Consider the following 13466-nt stretch of genomic DNA (forward strand, 5'->3'; position numbering starts at 1 on the left):
TTAATCACTTATCCAATATGTGGTTTGCAAATATATTCTCCCATTCTGCAAGTTGTCTTTTCATTTTGTTGATTGTTTCCTTTTTAGTCCCACTAGTTTATTTTTGCTTTTGTTACTTATGCTTTGGGTGTCATATCTAGAAAAAGCGTTGCCAAGACCAATTTCAATGAGCTTTTTCCTTCTAGAAGTTAAAAAAAAGCAAAGCCCACAGGGAGAGAAATTATTAGTAATTCCACAGACTACAAAAGGACTCATTACAGGTTGTTTTTAGTTTGCCCCCACTATATTTAAGATGTTTTTTCATTATGTAAAAGCTAAATTATATGCAACCTATTCAGAAATATTCTATTACCTAAAGCAAGATACCCTAGAATTTGTACAGCTATTTTTTTTTTTTTTTTTTTTGCAAAATGCAACACTAGAAAGTTAATCTAGGGCGCCTGGGTGGCTCAGTTGGTTAAGCGACTGCCTTCGGCTCAGGTCATGATCCTGGAGTCCGGGGATTGAGTCCCACATTGGGCTCCCTGCTCAGCAGGGAGTCTGCTTCTCCCTCTGACCCTCTTCCCTCTCATGCTCTCTATCTCTCATTCTCTCTCTCTCAAATAAATAAATAAATAATCTTAAAAAAAAAGAAAGAAAGGTAATCTACATTTTCCTGGCCACAGGGAGAGCCATTCTTAGGCATACTATTCCTTAACCCCTCAGAATGGAGGCATATTCACAGATAATAAGAGCTTGTCCAAAGTAACAATTTGGAGCCAAGAATGTAAGTCAAAATATTTAGCAATTCTGTGTTTGTGTTCTTTATTAATACATATTGTTCCTATTAAGACTTCCCTTTTGCAGACTGAAGAATGAGCTGCTTGTTCATGCATGATTCTCCATATGGCATAAAGAACTATGTTCAAGGGGTAAAATTAAGCCATCTGTGGTGGTGTTCATCTTCTTCTTTTAAATTGGTCCTTTTAATGGTAAACCATTAATATATAAACATATTTCACCTTCACTGGATTTCTTCATCACAACCAAAACTGTGTGTAATCTGTACTGGATGCATAGTCCTTCTTATTTTTTACTTGTTGATGGATTTTGATGACCACACAGTCATTTCTCCTTCAAAAGCAAAATGCAATAATAGTAAATATCATAAATTCTACATCTATCTCTTTCCACAAGAAAGCTGAAAATGCCATTGCATGCTTTTACATGTTTTTTCTTCCAAATGGTTTCTGTTAAGTCTTGGAAATGAACAACAAAAGATGGAATTATTAATTCATCATTCATCACCAACGTGATGAAGTTGTCGCTGTGCTGGGAAATACTTAAGGGAACATATGCATACAAGGCCATGTTGTTAAATAAAGACACTCAGAGAACTAACACAAAGTAGATATTTAATAAAAATACATGTTGAATGAATGAATGGATAAACACATGAAGTAGAACTGAGGTTCCTGAATCTAGCTTTTGATTGCCTTCATTTTTGAGAAAAATGTGTTTTTTGGACATTTCAAAATGTTGGACTATTATAGTGTATCTGTGGGACAATTACAAGAGGTATAACATTCACCTAAAGGGAATAGCAGAAAGGGAAGAAACGTGAAAGGAAAAACAGAAGATAGGTTTGAAGTAATGATGGCTGAGAATTTTTCAAAATTAATGACAGACACCAAACCACAGATCCAGGAGGCTCAGAAAACACTAAGAAAGATAAATACACACACACAAAAAAACCTGTATCTTGGCATAATATATTAAAACTATAGAAAATCAAAGACAATGACGAAGTCCTGAAAGAAGCCAGAGGACAAGACCCATCCTACCTGTAGAGAAGGATAAGAATTACATTGAACTACTCTTCAGAAACCATGCAAGAAAGATGAGAGTAGAGTGAAATATTTAGTGTTGAAAAAAAAAAAAACCCACCAATCTAGAATTCTGTATTCAGAGAAATTATCCTTCAAAAGTAAAGGAGAAATAAAGACTTTCTCAGATAAAAAGATATTGAGAGAATTTGTCAAGTTAAAAGAAGTTCTTCAGAGAGAAGAAAAATGACACAGGTCAGAAACTCAGATCTACATAAAGTACAAGCCTTAGAAAAGTAATAAATGAGAGTAAAATCTTTTATCTTTCTTATTCTTATTTGATCTAACAGATAACAGTTTGTTCAATAAAATAATAGCAAAAGTGATTTAGATGATTATCACTTATAGGTAAATGAAATGAATAACAGCAATGCTATATGGGACAGGAGAAAGGAATTGGGAATACACTGTTATGAGGTATTTGAAGCAGTATAAAAACAGAATTTGTCACAAGCAGACCTGCCATATAAGAAATATTAAAGGGAGTCCTTTTTAGGCTGAAATGAAGATACTAGACAGTAACTCAAATTCACATGAAGAAACAAAGAGCACTAGTAAATACAACTAAATGTAAAAACATTATAGGTAAATGTAAAATCAGTATAAATGTATTTTAAATTTGGAACTCTTTTTTTATATCTCCTACCTGATTTTAAAAACAACTGCATAAAGGAATGATTATAATCAGTGCTGATGGGCAGATAATATACAGAGATATAATATGTATGACAGTAACAGCACAAAGAAGGAAGTAGGGGTGAAAATATAGAAGAGCAAAGTTTTTGTACCCTACTATAATTGTTTTTACTTTGAGCTATATTGTTTTAAGGCAAGATTTTAATTGTAATCCCTAGGAAACCCAACAAAAATAAAACTCAAAAAACAAATATAATAAAAAACGATAGCTAATTAAAATGGTAAATCATATCTATTTAATACAAAAGAAGGCAATAATGGAGGAACAGGGGAACAAAAGGACATAAGACATATAGAAAAAAAAAGAAAGATGCAGATATAAATCATTCCTTATCAGTAATTACATTACTGTAAACTGACTAATATGTCCAACTAAAAGGCAGAGATTGGAAGAATGGATTTTATTTTAAAAAAGCATAACCCAATCCTATACTGTCTATATACAAGACACACACATTAGATTCAAAGACATAAATAACTTGAAAGGAAAAGGATGGGAAATGATACACCACACAAATGGTGCATGAAAGAAAACTGGAATGGCTATACTAATGTCAGGAAAAAAAACAGACTTTAAGACAAAATTTGTTACTAGAGAAAAAGAAGGATATTTTACAATGATAAAAGGACTGATTCATCAAAAAGATATAACAATTATAAACATATATGCCCCTATCAACAAAGCCCCAAAATACATGAGGCAAAAACTGACAGAATTAAAAGAAAATGACAACAATAGTTGAAGAATTCAACATCCCACTTTATTTTTTTTTTAAAGATTTATTTGAGAGAGAGAGAGAGTACGTGTGAGTGGGGGAGGGGCAGAGGGAGAAGGCGATAGAATCTTTTTTTTTTTTCCAATTTTGCTGAACATTTATTACAGGTCATGCACATAGTACTCTCATTTGGTCTTCAAACATAACCCTTCTATTTTCTATTTTTATTTTGAAGTGAACCTATTGAAGTGTAGAGAGGTTCCATGGATGGCATGCAACCACACCTAGGTAGTGGAGCCCACTTTCATTACGTTGCCTTTCATGATAGCACTTAAGCACATACATCCTATTTTTTTAAATTTAATTTTATTACATTGTTAGTCATCATTCATTATATCATTAGTTTCTGATGTAGTGTTCCATGACTCATTCTTTGCATATAACACCCAATGTTCCATTCAACACATGCCCTCCTTAGTACCCATCACCCCTACCCCTCTAAAACCCTCAGTTTGCTTCTCAGAGTCCATCGTCTCTCATGGATCATCTCCCCCTCTGATTCCCCCCTCCATTTTTCCCTTCCTACTATCTTCTTTTTTTTTTTAACATATAATGTATTATTTGTTTCAGAGGTACAGGTCTATGATTCAACATTTTTACACAATTCACAGTGCTCACCATAGCACACACCCTCCCCAATCAATGTCCATCACCCAGGCACCCCATCCCTCCCACCCCGCACCACTCCAGCAACCCTCAGTTTGTTTCCTGAGATTAAGAATTCCTATCAGTGAGATCATATACTTGTCTTTCTCTGATTGACTTATTTCACTTAGCATAATACCCTCTAGTTCCATCCATGTCATTGCAAATGGCAAGATTTGGGGTTTTTTTGATGGCTGCATAATAATCCATTGTATATTATATACCACGTCTTCTTTATCCATTCATCTGTCGATGGACATCTTGGCTCTTTCCATAGTTTGGCTATTGTGGACATTGGTGCTATAAACATTGGAGTGCCCATACCCCTTTGGATCACTACATTTGTATCTTTGGGGTAAATACCCAGTAGTGCAATTGCTGGGTCATAGGGTAGGTCTATTTTCAACTTTTTGAGAAACCTCCATACTGTTTTCCAGAGTGGCTGCACCAGCTTGCATTACCACCAGCAGTGTAGGAGGGTTCCCCTTTCTCCACATCCTGACCAACATCTGTTGTTTCCTGACGTGTTAATTTTAGCCATTCTGACCGGTGTGAGGTGGTATCCCATTGAGGTTTTGATTTGGATTTCCCTGATGTTGAGCGATGTTGAGCACTTTTTCATGTGTCTGTTGGCCATTTGGATGTCTTCTTTGGAAAAATGTCTGTTCATGTCTTCTGCCCATTTCTTGATTGGATCATTTGTTATTTGGTGTTGAGTTTAAGAAGTTCTTTATAGATTATGGACACTAGCCCTTTCTCTGATATGTCATTTGCAAATATTTTCTCCCAGTCTGTCGGTTGTCTTTTGTTTTGTTGACTGTTTCCTTTGCTGTGCAAAAGCTTTTTATCTTGATGAAGTCCCAATAGTTCATTTTTACCCTGGCTTCCTTGCCTTTGGTGATGTGACTAGGAAGGAGTTGCTGTGGCTGAGGTCAAAGAGGTTGCTGCCTGTGTTCTCCTCTAGGATTTTGATGGATTCCTGTCTCACATTTAGTTCTTTCATCCATTTTGAGTCTATTTTTGTGTGTGGTGTAAGGAAATGGTCCAGTTTCACTCTTTTGCATGTGGCTGTCCAATTTTCCCAACACCATTTGTTGAAGAGACTGTCTTTTTTCCATTGGACATTCTTCCCTGCTTTGTCGAAGATGAGTTGACCATAGAGTTGAGGGTCCATTTCTGGGCTCTCGATTCTGTTCCATTGACCTATGTGTCTGTTTTTGTGCCAACCATACTGTCTTGATGATGACAACTTTGTAATAGAGCTGGAAGTCTGGAATTGTGATGCCGCCAGTTTGCTTTTCTTTTTCAACATTCCTCTGGCTATTTGGGGTCTTTTCTGGCTCCATACAAATTTTAGGATTATTTGTTCCATTTCTTTGAAAAAAGTTGATGGTGTTTTGATAGGGATTGCATAAAGTGTGTAGATTGCTCCAGGTAGCATTGACATTTTCACAATATTTGTTCTTCCAATCCATGAGCATGGAACGTTTTTCCATTTTTTTGTGTGTCTTTCTCAATTTCTTTCATTAGTATTCTATAGTTTTCTGAATACAGATTCCTTGCCTCTTTACTTAGGTTTATTCCTAGGTATCTTATGGTTTTGGGTTCAATTGTAAATGGGATAGACTCCTTAATTTCTCTTTCTTCTGTCTTGTTGTTGGTGTATAGAAATGCAACTGATTTCTGAGCATTGATTTTATATCCTGCCACTTTACTGAATTTCTGTATGAGTTCTAGCAGTTTTGGGGTGGAGTCTTTTGGGTTTTTTACATAAAGTATCATATCATCTGCAAAGAGTGAGAGTTTGACTTCTTCTTTGCTGATTTGGATGCCTTTTATTTCTTTCTGTTGCCTGTCTGCTGTGGCTAGGACTTCTAGTACTATGCTGAATAGCAGTGGTAATAGTAGACATCCCTGTTGTGTTCCTGACCTTAGGGGAAAATCTCTTAGTTTTTCCCCATTGAGAATGATATTCACTGTGGGTTTTTCATAGATGGCTTTTATGATATTGAGGCATGTACCCTCTATCCCTACACTCTGAAGAGTTTCACTCAAGAAAGGATGCTGTACTTTGTTAAATGGTTTTTCTGCATCTATTGAGAGGATCATATAGTTCTTGTTCTTTCTTTTATTAATGTATTGTATCACATTGATTGATTTGTGAATGTTGAACCAACCTTGCAGCCCAGGAATAAATCCCACTTGGTCGTGGTGAATAATTCTTTTAATGTACTGTTGGATCCTATTGGCTAGTATTTTGGTGAGAATTTTTGCATCCATGTTCATCAGGGATATTAATCTGTAGTTCTCCTTTTTGATGGGGTCTTTGTCTGGTTTTGGGATCATAAAATGGTATCCTGGCCTCATAAAATGAGTTTGGAAGTTTTCCTTCCATTTCTATTTTTTGGAACAGTTTTAGAAGAATAGATATTAATTCTTCTTTAAATGTTTGGTAGAATTCCCCTGGGAAGCCATCTGGCCCCAGGCTCTTGTTTCTTGGGAGATTTTTGATGACTGCTTCAATTTCCTTAGTGGTTATGGGTCTGTTCAGGTTTTCTATTTCTTCCTGGTTCAGTTTTGGTAGTTTATACATCTCTAGGAATGCACCCATTTCTTCCAGATTATCTAATTTGCTGGCATAGAGTTGCTCATAATAGGTTCTTATAATTGTTTATATTTCTTTAGTGTTGGTTGTGATCTCTCCTCTTTCATTCATGATTTTATTTATTTGGGTTGTTTCTCTTTTCTTATCAATCTTATTAATTCTTTCAAAGGACCAGCTCCTAGTTTTGTTGATCTATTCTACTGTTCTTTTGGTATCCATTTCATTGATTTCTGCTCTGATCTTTATTATTTCTCTTCTCCTGCTGGGTTTACGTTTTATTTGCTCTTCTTCCTCCAGCTCCTTTAGGTGTAGGGTTAGGTTGTGCATTTGAGACCTTTCTTGTTGCTTGAGAAAGGTTTGTATTACTATATACGTTCCTCTTAGGACTGCCTTTTCTGCCTCCCAAAGATTTTGAACAGTTGTGTTTTCATTTTCATTGGTTTCCATGAATTTTTTAAATTCTTTAATTTCCTGGTTGACCCATTCATTCTTTAGTAGGATGCTCTTTAGCCTCCACGTATTTGAGTTCTTTCTGACTTTCCTCTTGTGATTGAATTCTAGTTTCAAAGCACTGTGGTCCAAAAATATGCAGGGAATGATCCTAATCTTTTGGTACCCGTTGAGACCTGATTTGTGACCTAGGATGTGATCTATTCCAGAGAATGTTCCATGGGCACTAGAGAAGAATGTGTATTCCGTTGCTTTGGAATGGAATGTTCTGAATATATCTGTGAAGCCCATTTGGTTCAGTGTTTCATTTAAAGCCTTTATTTCCTTGTTGATCTTTTGCTTAGATGATCTGTCCATTTCCATCAGGGGGGTGTTAAAGTCCCCCACTATTATTGTATTGTTGTCAATGTGTTTCTTTGCTTTTGTTATTAATTGCCTTATATAATTGGCTGCTCCCATGTTAGGAGCATAGATATTTACAATTGTTAGATCTTCTTGTTGGATAGACACTTTAAGTAGGCTATAGTGTTCTTCCTCATCTCTTATTATAGTCTTTGGTTTAAAATCCAATTTGTCTGATATAAGGATTGCCACCCCAGCTTTCTTTTGGTGTCCATTAGCATGGTAAATGGTTTTCCACCCCCTCACTTTCAATCTGGGGGTGTCTTTGGGTCTAAAATGAGTCTCTTGCAGATAGCATATTGATGGGTCTTATTTTTTTATCCAATCTGATAGCTTGTGTCTTTTGATTGGGGCATTTAGCCCATTCACCTTCAGGGTAACTATTGAAAGATAGGAATTTAGTGTCACTGTATTGCCTGTAAGGTGACTATTACTGTATATTGTCTCTATTCCTTTCTGGTCTATGTTACTTTTGGGGTCTCTCTTTGCTCAGAGGACTCCTTTCAATATTTTTTGTAAGGCTGGTTTGGTGTTTGCAAATTCTTTTAGTTTTTGTTTGTCCTGGAAGCTTTTTACCTCTCCTTCTATTTTCAATGACAGACTAGCTGGATATAGTATTCTTGGCTGCATATTTTTCTCCTTTAGTGCTCTGAATATATCATGCCAGTCCTTTCTGGCCTGCCAGGTCTCTGTGGATAGGTCTGCTGCCATTCTAATGTTTCTGCCTTTGTACGTTACCAATCTCTTGTCCCGAGCTGCTTTCAGGATTTTCTCTTTGTCCTTGAGACTTGTAAGTGTTACTATTACATATCAGGGTGTTGACCTATTTTTATGGATTTTGAGGGGGGTTCTTTGTGCCTCCTGGATTTTGATGCCTGTTTCCTTCCCCAAATTAGGGAAGTTCTCTGCTATAATTTGCTCCAATATACCTTCTGCCCCTCTCTCTCTTTCTTCTTTTTCTGGGCTCCCAATTGTTCTTATTGTTTCATCTTATGGTATCACTTCTCTCTCAAATTCTGCCCTCGTGATCCAGTAGTTATCTCTTTTTCTCAGCTTCTTTATTCTCCATCATTTGGCCTTCTATATCACTAATTCTCTCTTCTGCCTCATTTATCTTAGCAGTTAGAGCCTCCATTTTTGATTGCACCTCATTAATAGCCTTTTTGATTTCGACTTGGTTAGATTTTAGTTCTTTTATTTCTCCAGAAAGGGATTTTCTAGTATCTTCCATGCTTTTTTCAAGCCCAGCTAGTATCTTTATAATTGTCATTCTGAACTCTAGTTCCGACATCTTACTAATGTCCATATTGATTAGGTCCCTTGCAGTCAGTACTGCTTCCTGTTCTTTTTTCTGAGGTGAGTTTTTCCATCTTGTCATTTTGTCCAGAGGAGAATAGATGAATGAGAGAACAAAATGCTAACAGGGTAACAATGGCCCTAGAAAAATATACACTAAACAAATCAGAAGAGATTCGAAACTGGAGGGGAAAGAAAGGGAAAGAAAGAAAAATAGAATATGATCAAATATGATCAGGCCGGTTGAATAGATCCATGCCACACACTAGATTTTCAGTGTATTTTGGTCTGTTGGAAGACACTGCCTCTCAAAATTATAAAGAAAAACTTGTATATGTACAAAAATAAGGGTAAATATGATGAAGGGATGGAATATGACTGTAAAGATGAAAATTATAAAAGATTGTATAAAAGGAATTGATAAGATAAGTTGTTGAAAAAAGGAAGAAGAGAAATTTAAAAAGAACAAAAAAAGGGGGGGTAGAGAATGTGATCAGACAGGAGACTAGAACAAAGCCATACAGTAGAGATTTAGGGAATATTTTGGTCTGTTAGAAGAAACTGTATCCCAAAATTTTAAAGAGAGAACAACTTATATATATACAAAAAATAGGTTAACTAAAATGAAGGGTAGAATATGATTCTAAAAATGAAAACTAAAAAAGATTTTTAAAAAAGGGATTGATAAGATGCTGAACAAGGGAAAAAGAAAAATTTTAAAAAATAGAAAAGGAAAAAATTAAAGAAAATTTAAAAAATTAACTTTGAAAGACTAAAGAATCCTGGGGGAAATGCCATGAATTCTACCTGCTGTATTCCCCTAGTGCTGGAGTTCTACCATTCTTATTGATAGGTAAACTTGGTCTTGGCTGATCTTCTGGGGGAGGGGCCTGTTGTAGTGATTCTCAGATGTCTTTGCCGGAGGTGGAATTGCCCCGCCCTTGCCGGGTTGGGCTAAGTAATCTGCTCGGGTTTGCTCTCGGGAGCTTTTGTTCCCTGCAAGCTTCCTGTACAGCTTTGGAGGACGAGAAAGAAAATGGTGGCCTCCCAATATCGAGGGCGATAGAATCTTTTTTTTTTTTAATTATGTTATGTTAATCACCATACATTACATCGTTAGTTTTTGATGTAGTGTTCTATGATTCATTGTTTGTGTATAACACCCAGTGCTCCATGCAGTACATGCCCTCTTTAATACCCATCACCAGGCTAACCCATCCCCCCATCCCCCTCCCCTCTAGAACTCTCAGTTTGGTTCTTAGAGTCCATAGTCTCTCATGGTTCATCTCCAAGGGTGATCGAATCTTAAGCAGACTTTGAGCTAAGCACAGAGCCTGGCAGAGGGCTTGATCTCGACCCTGAGATCACTAACTGAGCAGAAACCAAGAGCTGGATGCTTAACCAACTGTGCACCCAGGCACCCCCAACATCCTGCTTTAAGTAATTAAAAGAATAACTAGAGAGGTGCCTGGCTGACTCAGTGGGTGGAGCATGTGACTCATGATCTTGGTGGTGTAAGTTTGAGCCCCAGGTTGGGTGTAGAGATTATTTAAAAAAATAAAATCTTAAAACAAATTAAAAAGAACAACTAGAAAGAAAACCAACAAAGGAAACAGAACACTTTAATTAACACTACAAACCAACTGGACCCAAAAGATATCTACAGAACACTCTACCTAACAGCAGCACAATACATATTTTTCTCAGGACTACCAGGAACATTCTCCAGAATAGATGAATAAAAGAAGCCTCAACAAACTTAATAATATGAAAATCAGACAAAGTATGTTCTCTGCAATGAGATAAGACATAAGTAACAGAATGTTACTGAATGTAATAAGACATAAGTGACAGAGACTAGAAAAATCCACAAATATGAGGAAGTTAAACAACACACTCTTAAATAATCAACAGATCAAAGAAAAGGGAAATTAGAAAATACCTTGAGATGAATGAAAATGAAAACACAACATGCTGAAAACTTACGGGATTCAGTTAAACCCAATGCTTAGAGGAAAACATTTAGCATAAATACCAATATATATAAAAAAAAATCTCATTAATAACCTAAACTTCCACATTAAGAAAGTACAAAAAGTGGAGAAAATTAAATCAAAATAAGCAGAAGGAAGTAAAGATTAGAGCAGAAATAGGTGAAATAATAGGAAAACAATACACAGATTCCCATTCATTTGTCTATTGCCTATGGCTACTTTCAGGCTACAACAGTAGAGCTGAGTAACTGGAACAGAGACCATACAACCCCACAAAGTCTAAAATATGTTCTATTTAGCACTTTTAATAAAAAGTTTGGAGGACTTCTGGTTTCAGCTCCAACATGTAAAGAGCTTGGAAGTCATCACTCCCATCTTTAAAACAAGACAAAAGGTGAACAAACTGAAAACAAATGCCTTTTCTTAGACCCATCAGAGAATTAAAATCACAGGACAAACTGTCACCCAGAAATCTGAAGACAGCCAAACACAGAGAAGCACACTGAGATCAGCTTACCTGGAGCAAAAGATGCTGGAGTCTTCAACTGCTATGAATACTTCAGTGATAAACTTGACAAATGGCTGGAGGCTGAGTGTGATTGAGAAACTCCTTGGGGGACCCAATCTTAGGGGAACCTGAACATTCTTATGAATTTTACGTCAAGGATTCCCACCAGATTCTCAGGGTAATGACCCCCCAAAATACCTGCCCATTTCAGTCACAGGGAGGGATTAAGTAACCATTTTGAAATACACCCAAAGCATTCTTTGTAGTAAAGGCCAATGCTCCAAGTAAAATGATGTTACTATACCCTTATATGACCTAGGGAAGGGCATTCAGCCAAGTCCAGCCCCTCCCTTATTTAACCTAAGAGGAAGAAAAGCAAAAAACTAAGGAGCATTTCTGAAAGTCACAGCCCAAGGACTCAGGTCCATTAAAAGGCTGAAAGTCGTTCATAAAATTACGGAACAATTCCTCTCCCACAACAACTTAGCACCACATCAACAGCTCTAGTATAATAATAGTGGATTATAACTGAGAGAGTGGGAAGACACAGATTCTTTTTAAAAGGGATTGCTTAGGGAAACCTAAGACAACAGGGGAGAAAAAAATAAAAGTACACCCGAGGAAACTGAATCCTGTGGCACCTACAGCTGTAACATGACATACAGCCCAGCTCCTAACCACGTTAACATAAAACCTCTTACTTAAGGCCTATTTCCCTCTGTTTCAATTATCCCATAGATCATGTCCAGTTTTCAACAAAAGATTACAATGGCATGCTAAAAGGAAAGAAAATCAACAACAACAACAAAAAACCTAGAATTTGAAGTGACAAAGCTAACACCAGAACCAGATTTGGTAGGGGGTGAGGAAAATGTTTTGGATTACATATTGGTGATGGTTGTATGACCTTGTAACTATACTAAAAACAACTAAATTTTACACTTTAAAAGGGTGAACTTTATGGTATTTGATACTCTGTTAAAAACGGTTTTTAAAAAGCCTTACATGATTTATAACTTTTTCCAAAACAAAAGTTTTCCTAACCTATCTACACCCACCCAATTTGTGAAAATAACATTGTAGAATAAAATAAATCTATTGAAATTATAATCACTGAATGGTAAATTTTAAGAGTTATGATTTTCTTTGCATAATTACTTGCTATCCATAACACTAACATTAAAAGAGCAAATATATTTTCTTTTCTCCATTCAATAAATATATACTTAATGTCTGCCTCATATAAGAAACTGTACTATGTTGCTGGGATACAAAAATGAAGTTGACAATGCCATACAACAAGGCAACATATGAAAAGCAAAGACTACACAGGGCACAATGGAGTTAAGTTTAAGAATATAGGAGAGTATTTCCAGCTGGGTGATCAAAGGCTTCAGAGTAGAGGCAGCACTTTAACTGGGCCTTTATTTATTTATTTAACAAATGTTGAAGGGCTTATTATATTCAGGTAATATGCCAGGTGCTAGGAAAACAAAATTAAAAATGAAATGGATTCTCTCATTGATGTGTATGTACAAATATGTGTGCTTATTTACATATGTATGGATAACTAAACCAAGTATAAAGTAAGGGGAGCACTCTTGAAGAATAAGTGGATGTCAACAAAGAAGCATAAACCCCTTCAATGGCTCCCTACAGCCTTTCAGAGAAATTTCAACTACAAATATATGGCCTCAAGTTTCCTCATGAATAAGCCTCTGATTAGATTCCTATGTGACTTCCTCCACTACTTTATTACATCTACACTCTGTGTTGGCTGTTCTGTCCTCTCGTATTTTCCCCATCCTTCTAGCCATTCATTTAAGTACTAATTGAGAGACCCACTACACACAAGGCAAGGTACAGGGATACTGCACCACACAGAATAAACAGGGTTCTAGCCCTTGGGAAGTTGATATTCTGTAGAAAGGTAAAGATATTGAACTAATAAGACAACTGTTAATTACATTTGACATATGCAACAGGAAAAAAAGATACAAGAGTATACGAATATACAATGAATATAAAATGAATGAATATAAAAATACTCTGAGGTACTTGATTTCATATTTAGTGAGTAGCAAATATTCTTCATTCCTTGGTAAAAACATATGTGACAGAGGATGAAAGATAAACCCTTAAAACTGCCATCACAGTGAAGTTGCTAAGAATTCAGCCATATGGGGCATGTCACAATATTTCTATCAAAGTGAAGTCCAAGTTGCTTCA

General features: G+C 36.1%; 1 protein-coding gene across 9 annotated transcripts in view; it reads right to left on the bottom strand.

Annotated features, from left to right (window-relative positions):
* Positions 1 to 13466, bottom strand: part of C13H9orf135 (chromosome 13 C9orf135 homolog) — a 249536-nt gene that overhangs the window by 229298 nt on the left and 6772 nt on the right. The window contains exons 4-5 of one of the 9 annotated variants that reach the window (XR_003523806.2): positions 11247 to 11374; positions 1002 to 1113 (exon numbers count right to left, since the gene is read on the bottom strand). The exons of 6 other annotated variants lie outside the window; for them this stretch is intronic. The gene's annotated coding sequence lies outside the window, so the exon portion shown is untranslated. Of the gene's footprint in view, positions 1 to 799; positions 1114 to 11246; positions 11375 to 13466 lie in introns of those variants that run through there. 2 more of the 9 variants (XR_003523805.1, XR_003523807.1) reach the window with 2 other exon arrangements.

Source organism: Zalophus californianus, chromosome 13 (genome assembly GCF_009762305.2).
Source record: "Zalophus californianus isolate mZalCal1 chromosome 13, mZalCal1.pri.v2, whole genome shotgun sequence".
Taxonomy (NCBI): domain Eukaryota; kingdom Metazoa; phylum Chordata; class Mammalia; order Carnivora; family Otariidae; genus Zalophus; species Zalophus californianus.